Source organism: Silene latifolia, chromosome Y (genome assembly GCF_048544455.1).
Source record: "Silene latifolia isolate original U9 population chromosome Y, ASM4854445v1, whole genome shotgun sequence".
Taxonomy (NCBI): Eukaryota; Viridiplantae; Streptophyta; class Magnoliopsida; order Caryophyllales; family Caryophyllaceae; genus Silene; species Silene latifolia.
The window spans coordinates 42,041,264-42,054,156 of NC_133538.1; the positions used below are offsets into that span (position 1 = coordinate 42,041,264).

General features: G+C 29.8%; 1 long non-coding RNA gene across 1 annotated transcript; it reads right to left on the reverse strand.

Annotated features, from left to right (window-relative positions):
• Positions 1–8,398: 8,398 nt before the first annotated feature.
• LOC141630081 (uncharacterized) lies at positions 8,399–11,442 on the reverse strand. The gene is made up of 3 exons (XR_012537424.1): positions 11,128–11,442; positions 10,931–11,008; positions 8,399–8,584 (listed from the first exon to the last, which is right to left on the reverse strand). It is a non-coding gene; the product is annotated as an uncharacterized LOC141630081 (long non-coding RNA).
• Between the last annotated feature and the right edge of the window lie 1,451 nt (positions 11,443–12,893).

Genomic DNA, 12,893 nt, shown 5'->3' on the forward strand with positions numbered 1-12,893 from the left:
ATGTGTGCCCTAAGGGTATATGTTAATAAACTAATTAGAAAAATATTGTTGAGAATATTTGACTAATTATGGTAAATGTGAGTTTGTGCATCACTCATTTATGATTTATTCTCAATAATCTTTCTTTTTTTGGATTATTAATGTGTGCCTTTAAGATACACGTTAGAAAAACTCTTATCTTAAATGCTACTCTGTAATTATTCCAAAAAAAAAAAATTTAAAATAAAACCTCTACTATTCAAGATATTTTGTAAGGTTGATTTTTAAAAAAAAATGTAGTGTCATTTTCATGCATGAGTCATCCAAAAACTTTATCTAATACTCGGTATGTACTTATATGTGTATGTGCCCAAGTATTTATAAATTCTCACCAACAAACTAACCATTTAAATGAGATAAGAAGCTTGATTTATCATCACTTATCATCGTCGATCGCCAGAGTTCTGCAATAACACTCAATAATGATACCAATTCATTAAAATGAACGTATTGAGTTACCCTAATGCTAGATACCAATAATGCCGAAGAACATTAATACAAATACAAATCAGGACAAATGTCTCATAAATTGTTGATACGCTCTAACTTCTGACGGCTCTATTCTAGAATCCGGACCCCTTTTTTCATTGATTAAGGAGTTCTCTAACCAACTATTTACCAAATCCTCTTTACTTTAGCTTTTTCGGCAAAAACCTTATCAGCAGGGGCGTCTAAGGCCTAGGGCCACCCAGGGCGCTCGCACCGGGCCTCCTTATTTTGAGCCCAAGTTCGTAATCCATACCTATGTAAAAAAAAATAAAAAAATCTCGAACTACAACTGATCACAAGAACATTCAAGATATCACTATAATCACTCCTTAATTTTCTCTCCTTCCCAATATGTCGTTTGAGATTTCCATACTCAAACTCCTAATTTTCAAATAATCAAACGTTCATGAATAATCATTCTAGCTATTACGATTTTTTTTCAGAAGGCAACCGTTCATCAATTTCAAGTCGAAAAGTTTACAAAAGAGAAACAATTTAAAGATAAGGTAGAAATTTCTCTCTTATTTAATGAATTTTAGTTTAAATCTGTTTGTAGTTTATGATTATTGTGGTTAATCCATGATAATTTTGGGTGGATTCTTAATCTGATACTCCGTATTTGATGGTTTCAATCAAAATTTAGTTTGTTCATACTCGTAATTATTTTGGTTAAATCTTTATATGGGTCTGAAAAATTAATTGATGGCGATGGAGTCTAGTCTACCCCTCCATAGTTGCAAGTGATAATAATTCATGCTTAAATGGTTGACCACAAGAGAGATGATGAAGTGAATGAATGGTGTAATCAAATTATGCACTTTTATTTGTTACTCCCGTAATTAAGCAATGAGAATTGACAGAAGTTCATTTTGTACAAAGTTTGGAGTGTAATTTTTAGGGCCTTTTTTTTCCTTTTAGCATCGGGCCTCCGATTGTTTTGAGACGCCCCTGCTTATCAGACCGTCACCTGACTTTCTTGCTTGTGTGCTTTGACGGGATGATGTAAGTCGCTTTATAGAATGTTATATTCATAATAATACTATAATACTATAATACTATTATTATTGGGTCCAAAATATTATCATCTTTATAAAAGCCATATTGTAAGGTTGCAATATTCTAAAAAAAAATCTTAACGGAATCAATTTTAGGACCATAAATTCTTGTATAAGATGATTTTTACAATAATTTATATTAAAATCAAATCCGCGCATAAAAAGTGACCTTTCCATTAGTTTGAGGGAGCTATTAACAAAACAACATGTAAAATTCATGGACAAATACCCAGGAGGGAAAATAAATCACAAAAAAATCATAAACCAAGAATGTTGAAGACAATAACTTACGTAAATAATAATTGGATTCTTTCTGGCTACTTATCCATCTTTTGCTTGTCCTAAGTCAATCTCAAGAATGCCGCCTGCAATAAGAAAAAGACGAAGAATTAGGCACTAGAAAAGTAACTCATGCATAGACAAATCTAACAATAATCTAATCTAACAATAAACTACAATAGGAGAAAAGAAGAATTAGGTAGATTTGCTTTAAATAAGGATGTAGTTAAATAATTAAATACTAAATTATTTCCTTTCTAATAGAAAGGTGATGTACTCTACAATATACTCCGTAACTGCTTATAATTGACGATTTACCAATGTTTATCATACTGAATCAATCAATGCATATATATAAAGCAGAAACTTTTCGAGCGATATTAGAGAGTCCAACTTTTTTAGAAATCCTAACAAGAGTAGATTTCGAAATAAATTTACGAAATTTATCCTAATAGAAGTAGATTTTCTTAATATTTAAAACAAAATTTAAAATAATTATCCTAATATAAGTAGATCAAATATATTTTAATAAAATTATCCTAATATAGGTAGATTACAATTATCAAACAGATAACAGACATTTATAATAGGTCAAGTTATCATTTTTACTTTTCTCCTACTTATGGTCTCATACATTTGTAGTTTGTATTATCGCATCAAAATTCAAGAAGTCGACGGCTAAATAATGAATTTATTTGTTTAGAGTGTGATGTTAAGTTGATGTACTACGTAGTTCCTTGAAGTATACACTACGGTTATTCCATCAAAATATAATCACAAAATAATCATTGGAGTGACTATATAAATCTTACATGCCTCGATACACATTCAAGTGATCAATACATATAAAATAATTCACCGATCTATGTATGTTACTCCCTCCGTCCCAGTCAATTACAGTTTACAATTGCTTTATACACGATTATTAAGGTAATGAGAGAGGAATGAGTTTAAAATTATTAAAAAAATCAAAAGCAACTCGTAATAAGGAGGAAATAATGCGGGAAACTGACGGATTTTCCAAGCCATCCATATGGGTTTGTTTATTTACTATAAAAGAAAAGTGTAAACTATTGATTTATTCACATTAAATAGGAAAGTGTAAATTATTGATCGGGTTGAAGGAAGTACTATTTTGTTTCGTTAATTTACTCTATATAAGAATGTGTAGATCATTAGATCGTAGAGGAACAAAACCGGGAATATATAACTGATGTAAAATTTGGTGGTTTGAATAACTTAAAGCTTGGAGTAACTAATAGTATTATTCATATATGATGAACTGATGATCAATTGTAATATAACCATTACATAATATTGGTTTCTTCTTAGATTCATTTTCCAAAGGATAAAATTATACTTAATGCACAATTCTTCTTAACATAAACAAGAAGAACAAAAAAACTAATTACAATGCAGAAAATCAAAACATTTTTAACCATTTAGAGTTTGAGTGTTGGACTCATGAAAAATTGGAAAGATTAAAAGAAATAATAGTAGGTGCTACTCTAAATACACAATGTAACTAATTATATGGTATATTAATAACATACAAAAGTACGTATTAAGATATACGTATAGTTTAACTGAAACTGAAAAGTTATACTATATCACAGATTCCATTAGTCATATTAAAACTAAAAAGTTAACTGAAACCTAAAAAAAAAAGCTTAAAAGGTAACTGAAAGTTACGAGTTGATAAATTAATTGATTAAAAAGAAAATGTTGAAAAAACTAGCCGAAAGGTAGCTGTTTTTTTAGTAAAATGACATAAAAAGATATAATAAGTATTTCATATTTAATATTTTAAATTGACACTACAACTTGGGAGAGACGGTATTTCAATAAGTTAATGAGAGACCAGTCTTCCGTACCCTTTTATTTGTAAATTGAAGAATTAAAAATAACAAACAGGTAACTTATTTCTCACACGCTACTCTTATTTTGGTAAATAATTTGTCTACCAAATACTTATAAGAAATTAAGATAAATGAAATTTTGGTCAAATAAGCTTAAACTTATTTCATAGAAACGAAGACTAAATATGAGATTTTTCATAATCTCCCGACCTTCCTCATATCAAATTAATTTCTTATTTATATGCCCATGTTTACTTGCTTTTGAGCCTATTGTTAGGAGTTAATCTCAAGTTCCTTTTAACATAAGAATAAAAATTGTTAGCTCTGCAATAAGAAGAAGCAAATTTGATAAAAAGGGAAATTCTATCACAAGTAAGTGTCCAATTATGTCGCATTTGTCTTGGGTAAAAATCATGCCAACTATGAGTGTTAGACATGGGTAAAAATATGATGATAATTATTTGAGAAGAAGCAAATTTGATAAAAAGGGAAATTCTATCACAAGTAAGTGTCCAATTATGTCGCATTTGTCTTGGGTAAAAATCATGCCAACTATGAGTGTTAGACATGGGTAAAAATATTATGAGACTTATTTGAGAAAGTTATAAAATAAACAAATATAAAACTATTTTAAGATCTCCACAAGTTCAGTGAGTTATAGTTTTGAAATTTTTTACCCGCAACACGTGAGAAGACCTACAACCGTCACGTCCCCTCCCCTGTATGACATCCTTGCTTTTAGCAATCGTTTTTTGTCTTCGTTATGCGAGACTTGGTAGAGTACTTTAGTAGAGTTAGACTTAAGGAGCAAAATTCATTATCTTTTCTGATTTTCACATTAATTTACTTCACCCTCTTCGCAATGATCTTTTGTATTGCTTTTAAACAGTCGTCAATGTGTTAGTTTGACCATGATTTTCGACATATTAATGGTGAAAGTTATACAAATTTGGCCAAGCAAAGTGAAATATGTTTAAGAAGGGAAGGGAATGTACATGATTCATTTTTTTTAATATAATCATAATGGTAAGCTCTACCACAATACCAAGTGTGGCATATCAGTTATGTTGTTGAGGAACAAGAGGATTATGAAACGGGACCTGTCATAGTATCAATCGCTTTGGAAAAATCATAGTAGAAGTGAAGATAATTACGAGTTCCAAAGTCGGAAAAAGGTATAGAAGCCGAGGATAAAAATTCCTTTCATTCTTAAGCGGAGACAGTCACTTAATAATGTCTAAATTTATCTGCCAAAACTACTTTTTAGTAATGGCCAGCTTTACGTAAAAGCGTCAAGATCAATGTTATACGAGGGATTAATTAAGGTTCTCATCGATAATAAAGACCAAATGTATCAACGCCACACAAAGGACATTGTTTACAAAAAAGTTTTCACAAATTTACCAAATTACGTGTCGTATTATATATTTTGCATGAAAGTTTAAGGACAAGTATTCTTAACTGTAAATAGTCAAAGACCAAAAGTGCGTGAGACAATAATAACGATAACTCTATAGTCCAACTATATTTCTGAATGTTATACAACTGATATAGATAATAACAAATGCCACAACGCTTTCGTTGTGTTTTTGTTATAAAACTGATACTTAATCAAACCTCATCTAAAGCAACCCTCCAAATTTTGTTTGCCCCCATTTTCAGCAGGGTTTTAATTTTTATTAAATATAATAGTTTTATATTACCAGACCATGGTAACGTAAACTAACATTTTCAGCGATGCCCTAAAATACTAATTTGGTAACCCAACGATTTTGATGATGTCATAAACTACTAGATAATGTTATTGTCACATATGATACTACTAGGTGCCCTTTCCATTTTATGTAAAAGAATCACATATATTTTTGATGGATTGTTGTTTAGACTACTAATTATATTAGAATTCAATTTGGATTTGATTTTGCGAGAAGTTTATAAGAATCAAATGCTCTTAGTTTTATGTAGATAGTCAAGGTAAAATTATGTTGTAAGAGATCTAGCATTTTCTCTGAATACACTAAATATATATAATAATGATACATGTTGGTTTACGTAACATCATTCAGTATTACGTAGTTGTTGGTGAAAATAATTTGTAAAACTTATAAAGGCATGTTTTCGTTATTAAAGGTTCATTATTATGTTATGCAACATGTGTTATAGATATAGCGTCTTGTATTTAACTAAAAACCGGATGTGCTTGTGACAATGAAAAAGTTAACTACATAATATAAGTATATCTTGATGTTATACTACTGAACGACAAAACATTTATGCTAAAATTAAGCACTAATAATTTATCGGTGATCAACTATACAACTACGTACACCAACAACGATTTTTTTTTTTTACATTAATGATTCAACATTATTATTTTTTATTTTAGGTAGTCCGTAAAAATTGGAGTCTCTGTAATCGCTCGAAAAAAAAAGCTTCCTTTAATACTATAGATAGATATATATATAAGATATACGATGTGGGTTTTATTTGACCCGTCACAAGCTTGTGACGGATATCGGCCGTCACAAATGAGAATTTGTGTACATATTACATACTCCGTATTTCATTCCGTCAATGAATTATGACTTGGTTGTATACGTACAAAATTAACTAAAACCAATCATTCACATTTTAAAATGCAAAATATTTTAATCAATTAATTTAACTCGAAAAAGCTTCTAATATATGAATCCGAAACCAGGGTTCGACGTCTACACAAACCAAAAAGGTTGAAAGTTGAAACTTTCAGCAGCAGCAATGAGGCTCAAATCAAACATTATCCGACATTCAACAATTCAACAAGTGAAATCAACCCATTTACAAGTAACCGGATCCGGGTTTAATATGTAGTCAATATTATCAAACAAACATTCCACAATTATGAAATTACAACGTCAATTCCATGCCTATAATCACAAATGCAGCCAAAATCACAAGACCCGAAAAAATAACCCGACCCGATTAATTGAAAGAAGGAAAATCACCGAAAACATGAATTAAAGAGTGCTTACCGGGTGAAATATCTGATAGGTTGGACGGAGAGTCCGGGTGAAATTAGGGTTAGGGTTTGTATTAAAAAAAGAGATGAAATTGGGGGAAGAACCCGGAATTAATGGGTAAAAAAGGGGGGTCCGAAATTGAAAACACAGATTTGGAAATTAATGATACGGTAGATCAGTTAATTGTGATGTAACCAACTCCGAATTAATTGGGTCCGGTTTATTTGGTTACTACTCGTATTAGGTTTCGGTCATTGTCTTGACTCTTAATCAATTTTCTTTTCCCGCCTACTTACCCACCCTCCTATGATACCCCACTTATCCTAAATATCCAGATCACTTAACCTTACGTTGTTTGTTGATGTTTGATCACAAACTCTCAATTAACACAAAAAAAATCCTTTCAATCAAAATCCCTAAAAATAGCAAAAGAAAATAATAATAATAATAATAATAATAATAATAATAATAATAATAATAATAATAATAATAATAATAATAATAATAATAATAATAATAATAATAATAATAATAATAATAATAATAATAATAATAATAATAATAATAATAATAATAATAATAATAATAATAATAATAATAATAATAATAATAATAATAATAATAATAATAATAATAATAATAATAATAATAATAATAATAATAATAATAATAATAATAATAATAATAATAATAATAATAATAATAATAATAATAATAATAATAATAATAATAATAATAATAATAATAATAATAATAATAATAATAATAATAATAATAATAATAATAATAATAATAATAATAATAATAATAATAATAATAATAATAATAATAATAATAATAATAATAATAATAATAATAATAATAATAATAATAATAATAATAATAATAATAATAATAATAATAATAATAATAATAATAATAATAATAATAATAATAATAATAATAATAATAATAATAATAATAATAATAATAATAATAATAATAATAATAATAATAATAATAATAATAATAATAATAATAATAATAATAATAATAATAATAATAATAATAATAATAATAATAATAATAATAATAATAATAATAATAATAATAATAATAATAATAATAATAATAATAATAATAATAATAATAATAATAATAATAATAATAATAATAATAATAATAATAATAATAATAATAATAATAATAATAATAATAATAATAATAATAATAATAATAATAATAATAATAATAATAATAATAATAATAATAATAATAATAATAATAATAATAATAATAATAATAATAATAATAATAATAATAATAATAATAATAATAATAATAATAATAATAATAATAATAATAATAATAATAATAATAATAATAATAATAATAATAATAATAATAATAATAATAATAATAATAATAATAATAATAATAATAATAATAATAATAATAATAATAATAATAATAATAATAATAATAATAATAATAATAATAATAATAATAATAATAATAATAATAATAATAATAATAATAATAATAATAATAATAATAATAATAATAATAATAATAATAATAATAATAATAATAATAATAATAATAATAATAATAATAATAATAATAATAATAATAATAATAATAATAATAATAATAATAATAATAATAATAATAATAATAATAATAATAATAATAATAATAATAATAATAATCTAGACACTTATCTCTATATATAAACTTTTACAATATCTCACTTTTTAACATGACCACGGAAGTCTCTCAATCGGAAACCTAACTTCATATGCTGCTCATTCCTCTAATAATGGTCCATCGTGTGTGTTGTTGTTTGGGAGCTCCCCTTCCTTTTGCCTCTGGAAATCGTCATCTAAAATAGAAAGATTAAACATAGTGTTACAAGAAACTTACTATATTCAATTTGAATTACCAAGAAACGCAGAGAACTCAGGTATATATCAACTGATTCATAGTCGATTGTCTATAACTCCACATATTAATTTTACTTATATATCTTATTATATGTTTGAAACAACCACCATAAACTCCTTTTAATTTCAGTTTAAATAAAACAATAAAACGACATATTTGTCTACTAATGGATGTCAAACAACATACAAAAAAGGTACTTCATGTTCTTATAGTATACAGTTTGTTATGGAACAATTGCTAGCTCTGATAATGTTTTTTATACATACGAAAAAATGTATTGGAATGTCTTAATGTGTTATACTGACGATTTAAAATAAATTATGTCCGACACACAATGTTGCAGGAGAATGTACCAACTATATCTTTAATAGAACACAATTAGAAGATCATGGATTGCTAGACGATAATGACGACGGGGGTAATAGTCATAAAACCTTTTGTTTAAGAAGGTACTCAGAAAACCCTGATTATAGCAGGGTTATATTACTATTAGTTTAGTGTCTAGGCAATAGACAATAACATGTGTATATTATATTCCAGATGAAATGATGAACTACAAGAAGGTAATTAATGATGTAATCTTGCCATTAGTTGTTAAATTTAGACAACATATATATACATTCACTAACCTAAACCTATAATGTTGTCCTTCTTACGAATGAAAGGAGCTGATTTAACATTATTTGGTGAAGGTATTGCTATTATTTATAGCATAACTACACATCTTATAACTTCAGACTTCAAGGTTTCCATATCTATCTACACTTAATAAACCTATATTAACTTAGTCTCATCTTTTAATTTATCTAGAGTATTGGGATATTGGAGATCCACATGGTGTTGTGTGTCTTGTGGATCAATGATACGGTACAACTAAAGGGTCAGGGAAGATAGAAAAAACCCAACCCAAAGTTCTCACTCTGTAGTATACGAGGTAAAGTGCAGCTACCATTTCTACAAGAGTCCCCTGCAACACTCAGGAACCTACTAACACATTTAAACTACATGGCCAAAACTACCACAACATCACAACATAGGTAGTCTACTGCCTATGGAAGGCGCATCCCCAAAGTTCACACAACTTTATATATACGACATTGAAGATGAAATCTCCAACCGAAAGCGTGTTGTAAAGTTAGTATTTTTAAGCTTATTTGTTGATTTTGCACGATTAGTTAACCGGTATACTAACATATTTAGATGACAATGTCACAGCCCAGCCAATCCAGACCCAATCCAGATCTGTATGATCATGACGTAATCTCTAAACTAAAGGACATGTAAGATAAACATAACTCTCTTGCCACCACATTCAGGATGGATGGCTAGAGACATATTTGGCTACATTGATTGCAAAAATATCAAGCTGGGTTCTGATAGTATAAACAAAACCAATTGGAATGTGGGTAATTACGGAGATGTAAATTGAACTCGAGTATTGGAATGTGGGTAATTACGGAGATGTAAATTGAACTCGAGTTTTTAAACTTTATAAACTTCTCTGGGCTCCTAAATCATATAATAAAGTTGAAGATAGGCGCTCTGATAATGCTCATGAGAACCTTGATCAGTCTGGTGGTTTGTGCAACGGTTCTAGGTTGGTTATTGGTTAACCAACTTGGGAACCACATAATCCAAGCCACCATTATATCTGGAACAAACATAGGCAATAAGCTCATTCCTAGGATGGTTTTAAGTCCGTCAGGTACCAGTACGTTGCCCATAAGATTCCAACGGAAGACAAGTGCCAGTTATCATGTTATGCAATGACTATAAACAAAAGCCAAGGTCAGACACTTTTACATGTGGGTTAGTATCTATCGCGACCATTTTTTAGTCACGGTCAACTTTAAGTTGCCTTATATAGGGTCATAAGTGAAAGGGGATTAAAAATTCTCGTGACCAAAACCGTCGAGTGGCCTGGCAGTTGACCTTTCAATAGAAGCCTGAGAGTTGGCTCGAAACATAAGCACGGACAACTGCTACAATTTGAAACATCGAGTCCAGGACCATAAATAACACTACTGAAAATGTAGTGTACAAAGAAGCATTTCGTAACTGATAGGGTAATGGTACTTCGATTGTATGATCTAACTTTCAGCCTTTGGATTAATTTCAGTTATTTATTGTTTAAGGCACACATCTTGTGTAACTGCTAATAAACCACAACCCAGATGCTTATTGTTTTTTCCGTAACTTTTAAATCATCTCTTTATCTAACATAAATATGATAGGAGTAAAAGAAAAAAATTCAAGAAAAATGGAATAAAGGTCTTTCATATACCTTCGTACATCATTAAGATAATGCAGCATGTGTTTGTAGATCGATATATGAACCGACTTAATAACAACGCCTTCCATGCTGTCATCTCATCGTTTATAAATGAAACATCAAAATCATTATAGTATTCATGTAAGTTGAATAGATTATTCACATGACAAATAAATTAAAGGTTATCAAATTAAGTTGGGTAACCATACCATGCATGCATAGAGAAGACGACGATTATTAACTGTCCGAACCACCGATGATAAGCAACCCGATTTTAGTAATGCCGATTAAAGCAATGGAGGTATTAGAAACTCTACTAATTTTGAGATGATAAATTGGTGTATTAGGGGTTTAATTTAGGGATTTAATTGGGGCATTAGGAATTTAATTGTGGTTCAACTGCAAGGTTTATAGATTTAATAGATATAGGAGTATCTGGGTATTTGTTGGGGTGTAAGAAGATGATAGATGATGAATGCTCACTCGGAAGCCTCGCGATGGTAAAGTAACATCTTTTTTTCTTTTTTTCCTTTTTATCTTCTTTTAATTGTCAATTTTATGGGACTAAGATATGTCTTCTATAATTTTAGGTAGTCTTTAACCTTTATTCATATGTAAGTCCGTCTTACACATATTGTATAAATTATATTTATATATAAGCACTAAAATGAACAAAAGTAATTATTTAAAAAACCGTCTTTTTTATAAACTTATGTGCGATTGTCTTACACATATACTGTGACACCCCTCGATGAAGCATCAAAAGAACTATTAAATTTAAGCGGAAAATACGATATTTTTAAAACCTTTAAAAGTTTAAAGTGCGAAATCCACCATAAGTGATCAAACGAAAATAAAAGAAAGATAATTAAGTTTTACAATTAAAAACAAAGTGCGTTGAGGAAAAGATATCCCACGAATAAGCACAAGTCTAAAGATAGGTGAGTCTAAGAAAACGATAACTAAAGTCCAAGGGTCAACGTTCTCGCTAGCTCACACGTCTCCCCCTTATAATCTGCATCACAAACCTGTCATTCATGTAAACATGAACGCATACGATCATGGGGAGTAACTCAGGGTTCTCCCAGCCACAATATGTCAAAATACAAGTAAGCAAGAACTTAATTAAATATATTTGATGGGGCATATTCTGCACCCGCTGACCAAGTCAACACATTGAGCAAGGTCAAGGATATCCACAACAAGTCAACGACCTAGACAGCCTAACCGACGCAGCCTGTCTAGGTCCCGGCTGAGACAACTAGCAGTAGGGGCACACATCCGCGAACTCATATCCAAGACCCCTCGGCGGTGAGCCAACAGGGCCCGTCGGCCTGCCATGGATCCCTCGACCGAGGGTAGATCAGTCTTTCCACCTGCTAGTCACTTGGCCACTTGGCCACTACGTGACAAAAGGTGAAAGTCTATAAATACTCCTCTACTCTCATTGAGTAGAGGATCCACAATTTAGCCTAAGAATCACTATTCATCTAGTAACATCTTCCTTATCTCTCTACAACACATACTTAGCCAAGTAACATACAACTTAGTCCATTCGAGTTCTCGACTTGAGCGTCGGAGTGAGTACGCTGCACAAAGCCAAGCCCTCGCCCGCTCATTGTTGCAGGAGAGGCCGAGGAGAACAATCAAGGCGAGGAAGATTCAACCAAAGACGTCATCTTACAAGCGCGGGTGGTAAACAAACTTGCTCGAATTACACCCGAACAATTGGCGCCTCTGGGGGAATAGATACTAGAAGCTAGTCACATTCATTCCCAAACAAAAAACCCACCCAAAAAGCTAAGAAGATGTCGAAACAACAAGAGGTATTCGTAACTGACGAAACCGAACCCTACCAAGATGATACCGTCCACAATTCTGGTGTTGCGCAGCCCTCCACCTACTTAGTAATTCAGCCGGAATACGGGATGCCAATAATGCCGATACGCCGCTACCACCGACCGATCACCATCAT